Here is a 15,704-nt window from a genome sequence, read left to right as displayed (position 1 = left end):
CGATCGATGCCTTGCGCCTTCTGCGCGATAGACGAGAGAGATAACAAAGTAGCGTGCAAATATATAATCTACAATGGTGGTCTCGGTTATAAATTTGTGAATATAATAATTCTAATTTGTTTACGCAGATATTAAACAATTGAATCTATCGAACTGGTTCCTCGGCGACAAATACAAATTAAAACTATTAAGAAACCCACAGCATCTGTCTGTGGACATGTTATGATCGGCCCACTCAATCCTATTTGTAGCCTGTTCATTCAACCTCGTTTTTTTGTCCATGATAGTTAGTATTTTTAAAGAAAAACATATTGCACGGCGGCTGGAGTAACTTTAAGTGAACGCACCGTTTCAACACTACGTAGACCTAAAGTCAAACACATTATTAGTATAATCATAAGATCAATGATAGAGATCATAGAGTATTGTGGACAGGCATTCTGCATGAATTGAGGGTTTGCGAAAAGTTTACGGCAGGGATTCGGACAATGCACTCCTTTAAAACGAAGTTCGTACCGGGAGAGGCCGAGGCGCACATGAAGAAGCCAGGTCGTCAATGCAAAGCGAACGTCAGCAAAATACTGCACAATGCTCAGCGTCTGAGGTAACATTCAGGGATGCTTTCAATAGTAGAAGTCAACGGCCTCATTTAGACACGCGTAAGTAACTCACAAAAAACAGAGGAAGTTCCGACATTCCTTGTGCATAGCCTGCACGTTCTTACGAAAGTTTCAAAAAGCTTTTATGGAAAGGTACACAGATCGCTCTATCTCAGACAAGCAGTAATGCATTTTTCTAGTTTCCAGTACCTCCCTTGGGAGACGCTTGTGTCCAATCTTGAGGGAAAGCTTACTACCGCTACGTTATGAGATCAGCTCTCTTAATGTTAGGAAGGTTCAGCCTCTATTTGCTTCTTCCTTTCACCTCCTATTCGTTGTTGTCGTTTCGTAGGTCGAGTACGTAGAGCCATTTCGGTCGGTTTAAGCTGATGGAATTGAGACTATAAGAACCAAAGAGAAAACCTCACCATAATTGACAGGCATTCTAAGTAGCAACGACTGAGTTCTATTACTTTCAATTTCGGCTTCAGAGTTTGTCGTATATCTATTATTTGGTATTAAGCGTCGCTTCCCTTGCCAAAAAAGGCTGTTTTCTGATTGCCCACAAAGCGATGCTATTTTCACTATAATTAATATCGTTTTGGTTACAAAGGCGTCATCTAATAGTTACCTTTCTGTCGGAGGCCTATATTGTCTTTCCTAAGGGCTGGCTTAGTCGTATAAGTGGACGCTTACGCATTGCATAAAGAAGTATACGTATATTGGATCCTCACCTGATCTCCAAACTAGAATACGTACGTCCTGTGATGAACTCAATAATTAGGTACAAATCAGTTATTCGGTAGTACTTGCAAATGTTTTAAATCTTCGTACTGTTGATTGAACCTTGTCAAACAGAGCTAAGTTCATTGTCAGTAAAGAATATATATTCAATGTATTGCTAGCGGCTCCTCCGATTCGTTACCGTATTAACACTTGGAGCTCATAAACTGACAACGGCTTCCTTTGTCACAGAAGTTTTGTGAAGGAGCGCTATGATGCCTCTCCGCGCCACTGGTTCTATGCTTTCACATAAGTTCTTCGCTCATGTTACAACTAAGCTTCAGTCAACTGACGCATCAGCTTCAGATCACCGAATGATGCATGCACTAGGCAATACAAACTTAGAGAAAAAACGCAGTTGAACCATTGTCCTTCAGCGATTTTCGACATACTTACGTAAACCCAAGCATGCCTCAATGGCATTGAGCTTACTCCCGAAATCACCCGTACAAGACCTGGTTGGATTCAGCGCACGTGTACCGTAACCCCAGACAACATATCGCCGATCTTTTTTCAGGAAGCGATGCACTTTCTCATTGTTCTATTATCTTGTCTATTATCTATACTCGCCGTTTCGAAATCGGCAAGTTCATCGACTATTTCCCAAATCCGTTACGGCTGTTGACGAAGAGATGTCGCGTTTGTAGCCATATCTGCTGCATAAGCTGCATATTACGTCTCATGAAAGCAAAGGTCATCTTTAATGCCAGCTTCTACTTCCTGTCCTCAGACAAACTGTCTGATCCCTACCAACACGGCTTGCGAGAAAAAAACGGTCTACCAGTATGAAACTCCTAAAAGTGAGCCACGACTGACCCTTCGCACACAACTGAGCTATATCTCTGCATGTAGTATAGGTAGGTTGACTAGCACATTCTTTTTAAGATGATGGACTCTCTAGGGATCAGTTCTCGGGTGACTGCTGGGTGCCGGTCGTGTGTCACCGATCAAATCTTTATAACCAAGATAACTGATTCCGTCTTCGCACGAGCCAGGAACCCATACGGAGTGCTTCAGGATCAATGTCTAGGACATAAACGTGCAGCTTCGACAAATGTGAATCACATATAAAATACACGGCAATGACCCTAAAAAGTATTGGAAAATAGTGAATATTATAGACACATTGAAAATTCTGAAAGTCATTGACAACACGGCATTCTCTTCAGGTTAGTAAGTTACATAAGAAGTAGCTATCTATAAAAATTTGAATGTTTCACTCCACGAACAGGTCAAATTCTAAAGTTATATTATGAATCAGATGTGGTTGAAACTGTCTTTTGCATCTATAATTTGATTCTCCGTATAAAGAGCGCCTAAACAGTACACCCGAATTGACATGTTATACTTATGTATGGATTCCGTTTCATTAACGAAACATTGATTTGCTTTAACGTGTAACGGTGAAAGTTTGTGAAGTAACTCCCCCGACGACCCAGCATTGCTCAAAACCAAATCATCCTCTTCAACATTGTTGATCCACAACGTAGTATTGATGGTACTCAACAATCTTCTTCAAAATATCAAACTTAATAACTTGCACACAATCAAAAAAATACTCTTAAAGACGGCCTTTTAATTTAGCTGTCTGATTTCCGATACGCTAAATCAATACTTTGGTTAGCGCATGACCCAGCGATTAAACGAATAAGGCCACTCAAATTGTATCATATCGCTTCACTTTTAATTTTTATCTGATAAAAGTGTCCTTTAATATTTTTACTCTAGAAGATCAGATAGTGCACTTTTTTAAGTGGCCAGACTTGGGTATGACTTTTTTCTTTGTTAAAACACCTTTTAAAATATGAAGAAGTTTTACAGTTCTATTTGATGATAAGGCAATTTTTCTCATTTTTGTAAGGCAAACGTACCGAAATGGAGACGGAGAGCAACGGCAACGTCGCCTCTGTAAGGCCAAAAGTTAGCTCAAGGAGTCAGCTCGTTTTGCAGACGATAATTAGCTACAAACGTAGACAAGGATTACCAGCACGTATGGGGTGTGAGATCAACGCGTGTTATCGATACTGCACTATTTGTCTATAGCGTCATTGCACTAACGTTTTGAATGTTGTAAATAATGGCACGATCGCCATCACGAGTGTACATTTTAAGGTCATGAGCATATGTCTTTTTCTATACAGAGATTGCTCCAAATCATTAGAATTATTGACACAACCACATATAATTAGGGAAGAGCAAAGTTAGCTCGTGCGTTTAATACTTTAAAAGTCGGCCCTTCAGGACTGGTTGTGGTGAAGTCTAAAACGATACCTTTTAAAAGTACGTCCTTACTTTGAGTCCTCAAGGTCGGCGCTATGTAAGAGCTCGTCGATTGCGGACTTTTTCTGTGTGTAAATGTTTGACAGTTATGCAGAAAGTTACGGTACCTGACGAGTACTAATGCAAACTAGCCGCAGAAATCAATCGGTGTTTTTTTTCTCTCTGTATGAGTATCGTCTTTTTCCTTTGTAGCCACTAAAGCACCACAGTCTTTGACGCGCTTGTTTCTTTGACATACCGATAATAAAACAGAGCGTCAAAGACATTCAGTATTTCTAAGATATTTTTAAAGTTTGGCTTTCCTTCTTGCTGAGTAATGACAATAGTAACTGGCGTCCTGAGTAGTAGATAGGAGGAACAAGATAGTTCTTAAGCAGAAAATTTCCAGTACGTTTTGATCGCCCTATAGTTCCTCCTACATTAATTAATGCTAATAGAGAGGTGTCAAAGAGTTCACTGAAACATTCGACGGCTCGCAAGCAGATAAAGGTGTACTAAGCCCTAGCCGAAAGTGAGCGACAAGTCTAGCAAAGGGAGTGCAAAAGCAGGCTGAGTGGATTCTGCGACAAGTTGAAGTATTTGACAGAGAACGCCACTAAATGAAAGCAGGGTCGTCATGAGTTTGAACGCAAACGATATTACTAGGAGTATGGACTCGCTCCAAGCGAAGACAGCAGCAGGTGTCAGGATCTGAAACACGTTAGCACATCAGTTACAGTCTGAAGAAGCCATCGATGATATTCAGAGTAACTGCCTCACAGTTCTCTCTCTGTCTCTCTGTCACAGCTTACGAGCATTCTCAATAACTACAATGGGTATGCTTTTATTTTCTTCTGCCACGGTAGAAAACGTAGCTGTCACTTAACGGGAGTTCATGAACTCATTGATGATCGGCACTAAACCAGGATTTAACCTTCCTACCAGTATCGATAAGATATTTTGGCGCAGTACATGCGGAATAACTTAAATCTGCTGTTAATAAAATATTGATATAAACACGTTGCGTTGTGGGTTTACTTTCATTCATTAAGTAGTATTTCTTTCGTTCTCAGATATCCATTAACTATATTGAGCTTTTCCTCTGTTACTTCTAGCTCGGACGATGATGAAGTCTGAACTGAAGTATAGCTTACCGACATAAACAAGGTGTCATAAAATCCTGTACATTCGATAATGTGCTTACTGTTGGTCCCGCTATTTTGAGCGATGTCGTACAATATGTTGATTCTGTGCTTAGATCTGACGTATGTCACCAGAACAACCTCATTCAGCATTTATGTACATATACTAATGGCCAAAATAGTGCGGTTGTTAATAATAGCTAGGATGATGCATACCTGTACAGCCAGATCCGAAATTAATTTTTATTCAACAGGCTCCATTATTCATGATCTCCTGCATTACCTGTAACGGGTGAGTTAAAATCTGATTGAAACAGGAAAAATATTATAATTATGTACATGTCTTAACATCTTGCTACATCTGTGATAGGCTTGTTTGGTTGTGCCAATAAACAGCCAACGCACTGAAGTTTAGACGCATTTCTATCGCCAATAAAAGACAGATTGACTGGAAAATGCCACTCCGTTTTAGCTAGAATAGCTTCATACGATTTGAACAAAGCTTTTGTTCAAATCTTTTCTTTTATTAGCGAAATATCGTTACTGTTATCACTCAATAGTGGAACTGATTCCAGAGCAGAGCTCACATATAAAATTGCATTGGCTGAACTGAGCTCTGGATTTTTGGAGAAAAGGGAAAAAGGACCAAAAAACTATAGTACTTAAATCATTAGCGCAGCATAGTTTAATTGATCCCTTCGATTTTTAGTAGTATTTAATTTCTAAGAGCTTTGAATTTCATTTCAACATAGGCCTCCTCCTTGCTAATTCTGGACAAGCTTAATAATATAGTTGTTTAAAGGATCAAATGTATGTAGCTGGCATAACGCCGTACAGGCGAGCATGAGTTCTTGGTGGCTCGACAACAACGTAATAGAAGAAATGAGCTAATTCAGGGATGTTGAATGGTCTGGGAGTTAGCATCTGGAGAAAATCTAAATATATTTTAACTTACGTTCTGCCAGGATACCCGAAACCGCGAAACATTTTCTGTTAGGGCCAGAAATCTGCTTGAGATATATCCTAAAACACTGCAGTTTCAACATAGCCAGCGATTTGACACTAATACCATTCTGCAAAGGAGATCTGAAAGCAAAGGATCTTACCTGAGACGAAGTAACAGAACCAATATAATCAGCTGAATTCCATATAGGTTTCTCTAATTGTTCTGAGACGTATTTCGACAAACTTAACCAAAGCTGCTAGATACATTCTCGGACCCTTTGCGGTACAAAGTAGAGTTAATAGGAAATGATCATGGTAAAATCTTAGCGGCCAATGTGATATTGGTAGACCTTTGTCGCATCTGTCTTCCTCTTCTTCTCCTTCCTAGCCACTAACACAGCACGAAGAAAGGCTTTGTGTGATCCGACGGTAGTTTATTTCTAGCTCACAGAGTAGTGACGTAACGGTCAATCTGACATCTGATTCCACTGATTCTATGATATATAGGAGTATTCGACTGAATGTTAGCTCAATCATATATTCCCTTGTGTTGTTTCTTTAATTTTCTACAATTAGATCAAGCTCGCTAAACTCAACGATAAGGCCAGACCAGTTCAATGATGCCCATGGTCCTTTTTAACCGCTGGGAGTAATACAGACAGAATAGTACTTGCTAGCAGGCATCCTCGGAGACTATATACCGGCTGTACTGAAAGTCACCGGGCACCTAGTAGAAACTAGATTAATGATTACAGCGTAGTAAACACAGTCGAACACAGCAAGTTCAGGCTCATCCTACATATTAAAACAGGATTATTTTGCCATGTCGCTTAGTTGCATTTGGAAGGCAAAGCTAGTCTCGGTAACATTCCGTACTTGAGTTCTATTTGCCATCGACTATTGGTTGTTTCATTGTAATATGTTTTGTCAGACTTTCATCCCCATATGAAGATCACCTACAGGTTCGTGGCATTTTAGATGGCAGAACATGTAGGTTTAATTACTTTATTGTGGGATATCGTCTAGTATTACTGACTCCAAAAAACACATTTCTGGGTTGCTTTGGCAAACTCGTGCCTACGAATGACTCTTCTATGCGTGGGTTCCTGTGAATTGTCGCACAGTCAAGAACGCCTAGTTCCGTCTAAAGGCCTAGAACGTCGCGAAAACGTCGAGTGACGTTCGCGAATTTAGAGGATCACGTCGCTTCTTTGCTCGCTTGCCAACAACGTATCGGTGTATTAGCCAACACCTGTAACGATTTTATAAATTCCGTTTCCGTTTAAATGCCCCTTTGGTCTCACTAATAAAATCCTGTTATTTATAGAAGCCCGGGCAACAACGCGACAACATTTTTGGCCCTCTTGGCCTATGCTTCGCGCGCCTAGAACGAAAACGAAACTGACTCGTGGCGCTGCTGTTTTAGAAGAGAGTGATGGAAGAAAGCTGTCTGTTTGCCTAGCCCGTACAATGTTATTTCAGCCGTCCCTGCCGGATCGGCCACGCTCGTAGCTTCCGATTGCCGACAGTGGATCTCTTTTGCATATTCCCACATGCTCAAACCTGTTGCCCGTTCTTCCGTGTTCGTTCGCTTGCCTGCTACTTGTGTTCTTTTTTTACATTACGTCCTCCGCCTAACAGACCACACGTATTTCTACATTACAGATGGGTAAACATACCTACAGCTTAGGGAACAGGTGTTTGGATAGATGATTGCTATGCACGCGGACCAAAACTCTGAACTGACGTTTAAGGCAGACTCTTGCCTCGTTTATAAAAGAGTGATCCCTAGAAGGATACCCATAAAATAACAGAGCGAAATAGTACCTCATTCGAGTGACGTAAATGTTGTTTAGTTTTAAGGATACCCCAATCCTCCTCCCCCCCCCCCATCTGTCATGAAGAATCATATCGTCATTATTATTGATATGAAACGTAATATTTCGGCCTGTATCTCAAGAATGCAGATATATTGAGTTGGGTTTAAACGTCAAAAGTCAATTAATTTTTCGGGAATAGTTTATTGCATTAGGAATACCTGTATAAACAGAGGCAAATAATCAGTAACTTACTTCTAGCGTGCAAAAAAACAATTAAAATTGGCACATACATGCTTATATTTAGCTGTGAGTTTAAGGAATGTCGCGAACTATAAAAGCTTGAGAATTCCGCGGCTAAACCAAGCGGAGGTTCGAGCTTCATATTTTTTCGATAAGAAAACTACTCCACTGGCTCAGAAAAAAGGATAAAGGGAGCCGCTGGAATGAACTGTAAGTTACTGAATGATTTTCCAAGAATTGTTGCCTTTTGTCGATCGAGTTCAGCTTGGATAACATTTTGTAGGTTGTAGCAAATGTAGCCCGGAAGCCTTAGAATACATTTTTGATTAGAGCGTGGAAATTATATTCAACACATAAATTGACGTATATATATATGAGTAGCCGATAAATATTTTTTTAGTCTACCATGCAGTAAAGTGCCTTAGTCTGGATACTACGGATTAGACGAGGAGCCTTTGTTACTACAGTGACGATTGATGTTCGAAACCTTGAAGCTCTCCTAAATCGGTGCCTCCATAAAGGTGTATGCTGAGTACACAGACCACGGAACCGATTTTGCCAACGGCCCATTAACAACAGCTACGGGCTCCGTTACACAAAGACCTCATGACAGAGTTCCTGAAGTCTCGTATGACTTCACAAGTGAAGTTGTGTTTGAAAACTGGTATTCCAGATGTGAAGGCATGCTTGCCACGATTTGTAATTCAAGCAGGATAGGTCATACATACCCTTACAACTTCCAGCCCAAGTAAGTCTTGGTGATACGATAAACTATATTAAGATATAGCCTTTGTGGTCACAATTGGTCGTCGTGTTGATGTCCTTCGAAGCGGCCTGTGGGAACAATCCCCACTTTCGATTAATACACACGATAGAAATCTAACACATTTCAACAAAAAGCTTCCAATCGCATACACACTGGAAATTAATTATGTTAACATTCCCACACATATGGCCATAAAAGAGAATGGTACTTTACGAAAATATATGTGAAACGGTGCAAATACCTAAACGAAGGACTGAAACAGCTTACTGCGAAAGTTTGAATGTGTCTGATATCGCCACTGGCTAACCGCTGTCTAAACATTTAATCCGTAGATAATAACGATACATTTTCTATGAAGATCTACAGAAGAATCGACATACAGAACAAAGAAAATTGATTAGGACAAGACACATGAAACACTATAGGGAAATCCCCACTGATAGAACTTATAAGCCAGTCTTGCTCGGAATATTTTGCGAACCATATAATGGGTACCATTGAAGTGTCTGTTATGTCTTTACCGACAATATGCTTGTTTCGGAGGGTTGTCAGCTGTAAAAAGCAAAAACTATCGTTGAAAATATCCTAAAATCCAGCTGCAAGGGCAAAGCATCGCCTTTAAAATAATGTAAATAACTTGAAATAGACAAACTCGTAAGTTTCCAATTCTGAATTGAGCAAACGCATTTAAGGAAAAGTTCACTTTCGACTAAAATCCGAAGCAAGAGACATCTTCACGAAGTTGGAACTTGTTTCGTGCTATATTCTCGCTGCACTAGAGAAGGGATCGTAACGACTTACCCAGAGTATGTTGCTCCATTGGTAGTAATGCAGAAAAAAAAAAAGAACGGCTAGCGTTAGATTATGTGCAGATTTTTCCACCGGTCTGAATGGTATACTAAAAGACAATCGATACCCTTATCAACACTAAATACCGTTTTCACTGCACTCGATGACGAAAAATACTTCTCGACAATAGGTTTACAGATGGAAATTGTTGGCGAATAAAAGAAACTACTGACAAAAATAATCCCCACGGGTTTTATGGGCACAGTCGACTTACATTTGAAATAAAGGTACCCCATTTTCATAAATGAGATTAATAATGGATTAACTTATATTTTAGTCTATCTAGATGACATCGTAGTTACTAATTCTACCATTCAACAACATAAAAGGCCTAATGGGCGGTTCTAACGAACGGCGGACGTCACCCTCCAAGTCCAAGACTTGAACATTATAGGTTCCCTAGGGGAACTAACTACTTAAGTTTCCAGACGATCATAAACGGAATCCGGGGAAGACTGAAACTACTGTAGACATCCCTCAGCCCAGAAACGGCCAGAACTACGCTTGTCATTCGGGATGATCACGTACTATATAGTATTTATAGAAAGCAAGTAAAATCAAAGGTAAGAGGTAAAGTAAGATAAGAAAAATTTATGGACTTCTTAATATATTTCAGATTTAGAAAAATATGGAGTTTTTACGGTCAAAAAAATGGCAGAAATTCCCAAATGGAGATCGAAAAGTTTACGATTCAACCTCGTACCCACTACGGCTATTCGCTACCAAATATGGTCGCAGCTGATGCCGGCCGGTGGGGCACTCATGTCGAAATATCACATCGATACCCAAATGGTCCGAAAAAGCCCTCTAATCAATTTACAAGCAAATCAGAACAACGCTATGCGCAAACTGAAAAGGAGCTTTAGCTCCTTGCATGTAAAAAGCGGAGATTTTCTAAGCATTTTTTATGCAATAGTTAGCAACGGTTTATGGTCGGTAAGCAAAAATTGATTTTGCTTACCGACCATAAAGCACTGCTAACTATTAAAAGAAACCATTCCTTCCTAGGATGAAGACTGGATGTGGATGGAGAACGCATGGAATCATCACTAAAACAAGAACTACTCCAAGAAATCCGTTTGGTATCCAAACGGTACACAAAGAGCACGCAAGGTCAAATATATCGCTTTAATAAACAAAAAGTTAGCAGCATTTAGAGAGTAAAAACATGATTGCTTTTCACTAATCTGAGTATTTCAGAGCCTATTCAAACTGACAATTTATCTACTTAGCTAAGTTGAACGATTGCATATATTTTTTTCCATGAGCCTGACGTTTCTCTGATACACATATATCCATCCTAAAGCGTACGATCACCTTGTCTGGAGGTAGTCTCAAGGGATCAGAGCAAATGATAACATATTCTGTTATCTATTCTTTCTTGTTTTCTATACGAAAAAAACCGACTTCTATTAGACGCTTCTTAAACGGTAAGCCAACTGAAACGTAAGGCTCTTTGGTGAAAGTAATTAATAAATACTTACTTCATAAAAATACACATAGCATTTAGGCAAAGTATGGCTGCAAAAATTTCACTGATTGTCGACGGCCTATTTGAAGTGTCTTGAGTTAAATACATATATCTTAAGCCAAAACAATAGTTAATATACGATGAGGCTTTATAAGTTATTTGCTAAAAATTGCAATTACTTTAAGATTTAGTTTCTCTTAAGCTGGCACTAAGTAACAAGGTAGAAACGACTTTTCTATGGAAGGAACCAAAACAAGTATTGGTGGTACATAGAAAACTTGAATGCAGTACACATTCAAAAACGTTTACGTAATTTTGCCTAATGATGTGTAGCGGATATATAACATCTGTTAGAGGTACTTGCATAACTATGCAATCCATTAAACGGTCTGATTTCTTTAACTAAATCAGTTTCCTTTAGTATAAAAACCATTTGTGGGCAGAAGATATAGATAAAAACGTTCTACAGGGAAACACGAACCAACGCCTATAGCAGCAGCAGCAGCAGCATTTAAAAGCAGCAAACATTAAAAACAAAAACCTTACATTGTGACACGCTATGCGCACCCTTAGAAAAGCTCTCAAACCTGTTTCCTCTTGTGTCGGCAAGCGTATCGCGATTTACGCCTTGAGACGCTGAGGAAATACTGCAGATCACTTTTGATGTCTCGACCCATAGTTAGACAAGTGCTGCAAGGTGATAGATTACGTATTCCAAAAAATTGATTAGTGAGTCTCTCTTATGAGGATGTGCATTTTGGAGAGTTTTTGCCTGCTTGACAAATCTGAAATATTAATTACCCTTCTATAATGCTGCCCTAATTAAGGGTCGTAGTCTGCGCTTAACAATGAAGCTCAGCAAGTCATACTACAACTTATTAGGGTTACTAAGAATAAGGGTCACTTATTACTTAGGTCCATTAGAAGAATCAACTATTGATTTTTTTCTTAGGCCAAATACAACTAGCTTTGTCCGAGTAGCAATTCGGCCAAGCCCTTTCAGCGCACTAAATGAAAAAAATTGCCCTCGGCCGAAAACGCTACAACTTATGGCAGGTACGAATGCTGGTGATTTTCTTTGTAATTTTAAATTATTAAAATTTCATCATAAAAAACTCATCTTTTTTTTTGTCTATTAGAGAAAAGAGCTGTTTTAAAGTTTTCGATTATATTTGTTTTATGCTTTTTTCCATTTATCTTTAGAAGGAATCGCGCAGACACGATGTATATACTATACTTGGCATTATGGTTGGCCTTGGACTAGACAGAAACGCAGAAAATGTTTACAAACCTTGTCTAATGCTTTGAGCAATTGTCCAAACAGAGCTCGCCCGAGAGAACATCTACATGATAAGATGTAATATATGGATATTCACTATCCCGCTTCTTCTCCCTGGGATCTTTACGAGGTCTCCATTTCTATCAATTATACTTTCTTACACCTGCATTGGTCAAACTCGTCTCGCTGCAGTCCTTGGTTTTTCTTTCTATTATTATGGTACCTTCGAGTGTATAGCTTATAGATCGCATCGAGGCTCATATAATTGAAGACTGCAATCTGTAAAAGATTTTATTAAAATTATAAAGCATGCGCAATTTTTTTAAATTTTAATAATTTCACAATGATAATTAACGTAGAGTTTACTTCTCATACAATTTCATTTGTTAGAGAACAATTGTTCTTCCCTTCCTCGTACTAGCTAGCACGTGTGCGCCAATTTTCATATTAAATAACTGTTCTAAGACCGATTTTGCGCTAGCAATGACTAAAATGAACAGTTGTGTATAGGTTATTTTCCACAGATGTAACTAGTCAAAAATTTGCCAACAATTTGAATAGGCATTAACAGATATTTCAATTCTTATGTATCGATCATTGTTAAAACCCCGGCCGTATCGAAACGGAATGCGTCTACTCGGCTAGCATAAATAGTTGATGAAATATCTTGTTGCGAGAATTTTCTGGGCGGAAATTCTTTAACAGGGGTATTTCATTTTATTTTAAGGGGGGTACTTCATCCTTACGACGTGTCTCAAACGTGTCGACATCACACTCTGCTGCAATACAGCTTAGCCGACCCGGCCGCGAAGAGTAACTATGAACGTGACAACAAAGCCGATCTCTTTCGCGACAACGATGAGATCGTTGTGAAGTGCAACCTCAAGCCGTGGGACAATTACGTCCCGCATAGTTATTGTACTTTAAGCCAACCGCTAAATCTAGATGGCAGCAATTTTGTTTAAAAAAAAAAAAAAAAAAAAAAAAAACTTAACAATGAGAATCAAAACAAAGTTCATAAAGCTGGATCGGACTGCTGCCAAGCATAAATATGCCTAATAACTTGTTTTGCGGCACCATCACGGTGCCAAAAATGAATACACATTATTTTATAGTAAAAGGAATATAAAACATAACGTACATTGGTGGTTAACCCTTAAGTTCGTAAGGGCGAAGTATTGGCTACTACTATACCTTTCTAACTAGATTTTCGCCGTTCTGTACCCGATTTAACGTAACTTTACTCTGACCGTATTCTGAGTCCAGCAATGAGAAATACCGTCACAGTTCATATTGCGCGACAAAAAGTTTTTATTTTATTATTTTTTTTCATCAAATATATTGACCTTTATGATACAGTAGATTACATACAGATGAAGAGGCCGTGTTTATACGATTAATTAAAATTACCGTTCTACTGTCTGGCAATACATTATTTGTCACGACTTCAATTCACATGTCTAACAATCTCAATGTGTATGTTCAAATGATACACGGAGTAGCGTGGCGCCAAATTTAAAAATTTGCAAAAATGAATGGCTGAATATGATTAACGATACAAACACTGCGAAAGGTTATCAGATAGGAAACTAAAAGCGGGGCCTATTGTGTCGAATTTTGCGGTAAGGTCTTCGTTCGATTCAGCTGTAATAACAGTAGATTTCTTATAAATAGACTCTTGGGCTAACTCCTATGAAGGACATTGGTGTAGCTTCAATATGCGGCAAGAATTTACGAAAACTATTACACATGGAATCTAACTGGAAGTGGACGAAATAGATCAGTAGAGGTTTTCAGAAAAAGTCTGATATTTCTCGTTAGGCAAATCCGTGCCGAATCATGAAATCCATGGAATCCTGATTGGCTTTCATGTAGTGTAGGCGCTTCACAACAACGCACGTGCACTTACCAATTTCGTGCTATTTCAATAAAATCTACCCGTCATTCAGAATATCAGAGTGGGAACCAGATCGAGGAAAATATACCCAGGTAAAGTAATAGCGTGCATTTTAGCCACTTTTTATTCTGCAGCCAGTGTTTTTGGACTCTGATGTTGACAGAGCTCCGTAGCCCAAGAAAACCCGGATTTAGTTAGAATAGATTTATTTATAAGGGCATCCAGAATTTATACGGACTAAGTTGCTGGCCCGATAATTTAGTCGGTTCTTGTAAGAAATATGGTGTGTTCTGTAAAACACACCATAACAAGCGATTAGCGGAAGTTCTTCGCTGGCAAGACGTCGCAAGGAGCCTTATTAGTAAGAGATATATGTTTCAGGAGTGGTGGGTACTGGAAGACAGACTGAAGTTGCGGTCAGAGTCGAACAAAATGGGCGGGCAGATCATTATTATTATTTAAAATAGGTATTAGTGATAATGGACTTCCACCCGTGGCCACAATTCACGACTGTTGTTTCATGTGTATCCCCATAGTGATTCAACTGTAACGTGTCTTCTTACAAAGCTCAATATAAGGCAAATAGATGTTTTTGACTAAAAAAAAAAAAAAAGAGCTTTGCAATTTGGTGCAAAGATTAACGGTAACGCTAGATTAAAAGATTCAAACGTGCTCTGTTTAGAGATTACACATGTGATAGGATCATTAATAGTTTCAACGATAAGCGCAAACATAGAAATTAAAAATCAAATGTAAAAGTGTTCGCCTTATGGAGTTACTTTGCACGTCTCTAAGAGCCATAATTCACGGTTATTTAATTTTAATTTGAAAAAAATCTGCCTTGCATTTACAGATGCTTTCCGATAAGTGTGTTAAGATGCTAAACTGTTTTTTTTTTATGTATAGGAAATTCACAACGGTTGGTACAAACTTATCCCTGTCGAATCTTTGTACCGCTTTTACAAAGACAGAGTTACTGCCCGTAGTGTACCGTTCCAGACTGAAAATAATTCTTCAAACGGTTTATTTTTTTTTATATACTCAATTGATAGGGACTAAAAATTATTCCAGTAACTACTAAGACGAATGTATGCCTCAAGCGCGGTCAAGTCTAATCTATTACGACCGCTTGCTTGAAATATAAATTTACCTTATATATTAGAATATTTTAGTGTGGGACACATTTCTAGAGAATGCAACTGCAATCAATTAGGGTGTGCTTAAACTTTCACTCATTATATTAGCACAATTAGCGGCAGTGAATTAGATTTGTTTTCTTACATTACTTAAGCGGACGCTCCGTCTGATAAAAGAATAAGCCAGAGGAAGCACATGTACGACACGTGAAAGCGAAAAAAAGACATGTAGCATGTCAAAACGATCAGGAAAATAAAGCTAGCCTGAGCTACAAGTCGGCTATGAAATGGGCTAGAAAAAAGACTGATACCGTCAATCTGGGCATCGTACAAACAGGTCGCTACTGGTCCCATTATTTGTCCTACAGTAGCAAGGTTGTAGCGTTTGTTATACTGTGCTGTCGACCCACTGACTGAAGCGACACGAGCGGTCTTGCTAGATACCTTGCCGAGTTTTTCTTTTATCTCCTGTGATTATTATCTACCCTTTTCCTCTAGTTGCATGTAAACTGGGTAAC

At 38.9% G+C, this 15,704-nt stretch overlaps 1 long non-coding RNA gene across 1 annotated transcript; it reads left to right on the top strand.

Annotated features, from left to right (window-relative positions):
* Nucleotides 1–1,962: 1,962 nt before the first annotated feature.
* LOC147753977 (uncharacterized) lies at nt 1,963–4,663 on the top strand. Its single transcript, XR_015311184.1, has 2 exons — nt 1,963–2,239; nt 3,244–4,663. It is a non-coding gene; the product is annotated as an uncharacterized LOC147753977 (long non-coding RNA).
* The last annotated feature ends 11,041 nt before the right edge of the window (nt 4,664–15,704 follow it).

This window comes from Varroa jacobsoni, unplaced genomic scaffold (genome assembly GCF_002532875.2).
Source record: "Varroa jacobsoni isolate VJ856 unplaced genomic scaffold, vjacob_1.0 scaffold_49, whole genome shotgun sequence".
Taxonomy (NCBI): Eukaryota; Metazoa; Arthropoda; class Arachnida; order Mesostigmata; family Varroidae; genus Varroa; species Varroa jacobsoni.
This window is presented reverse-complemented; position numbering and strand designations above follow the sequence as displayed.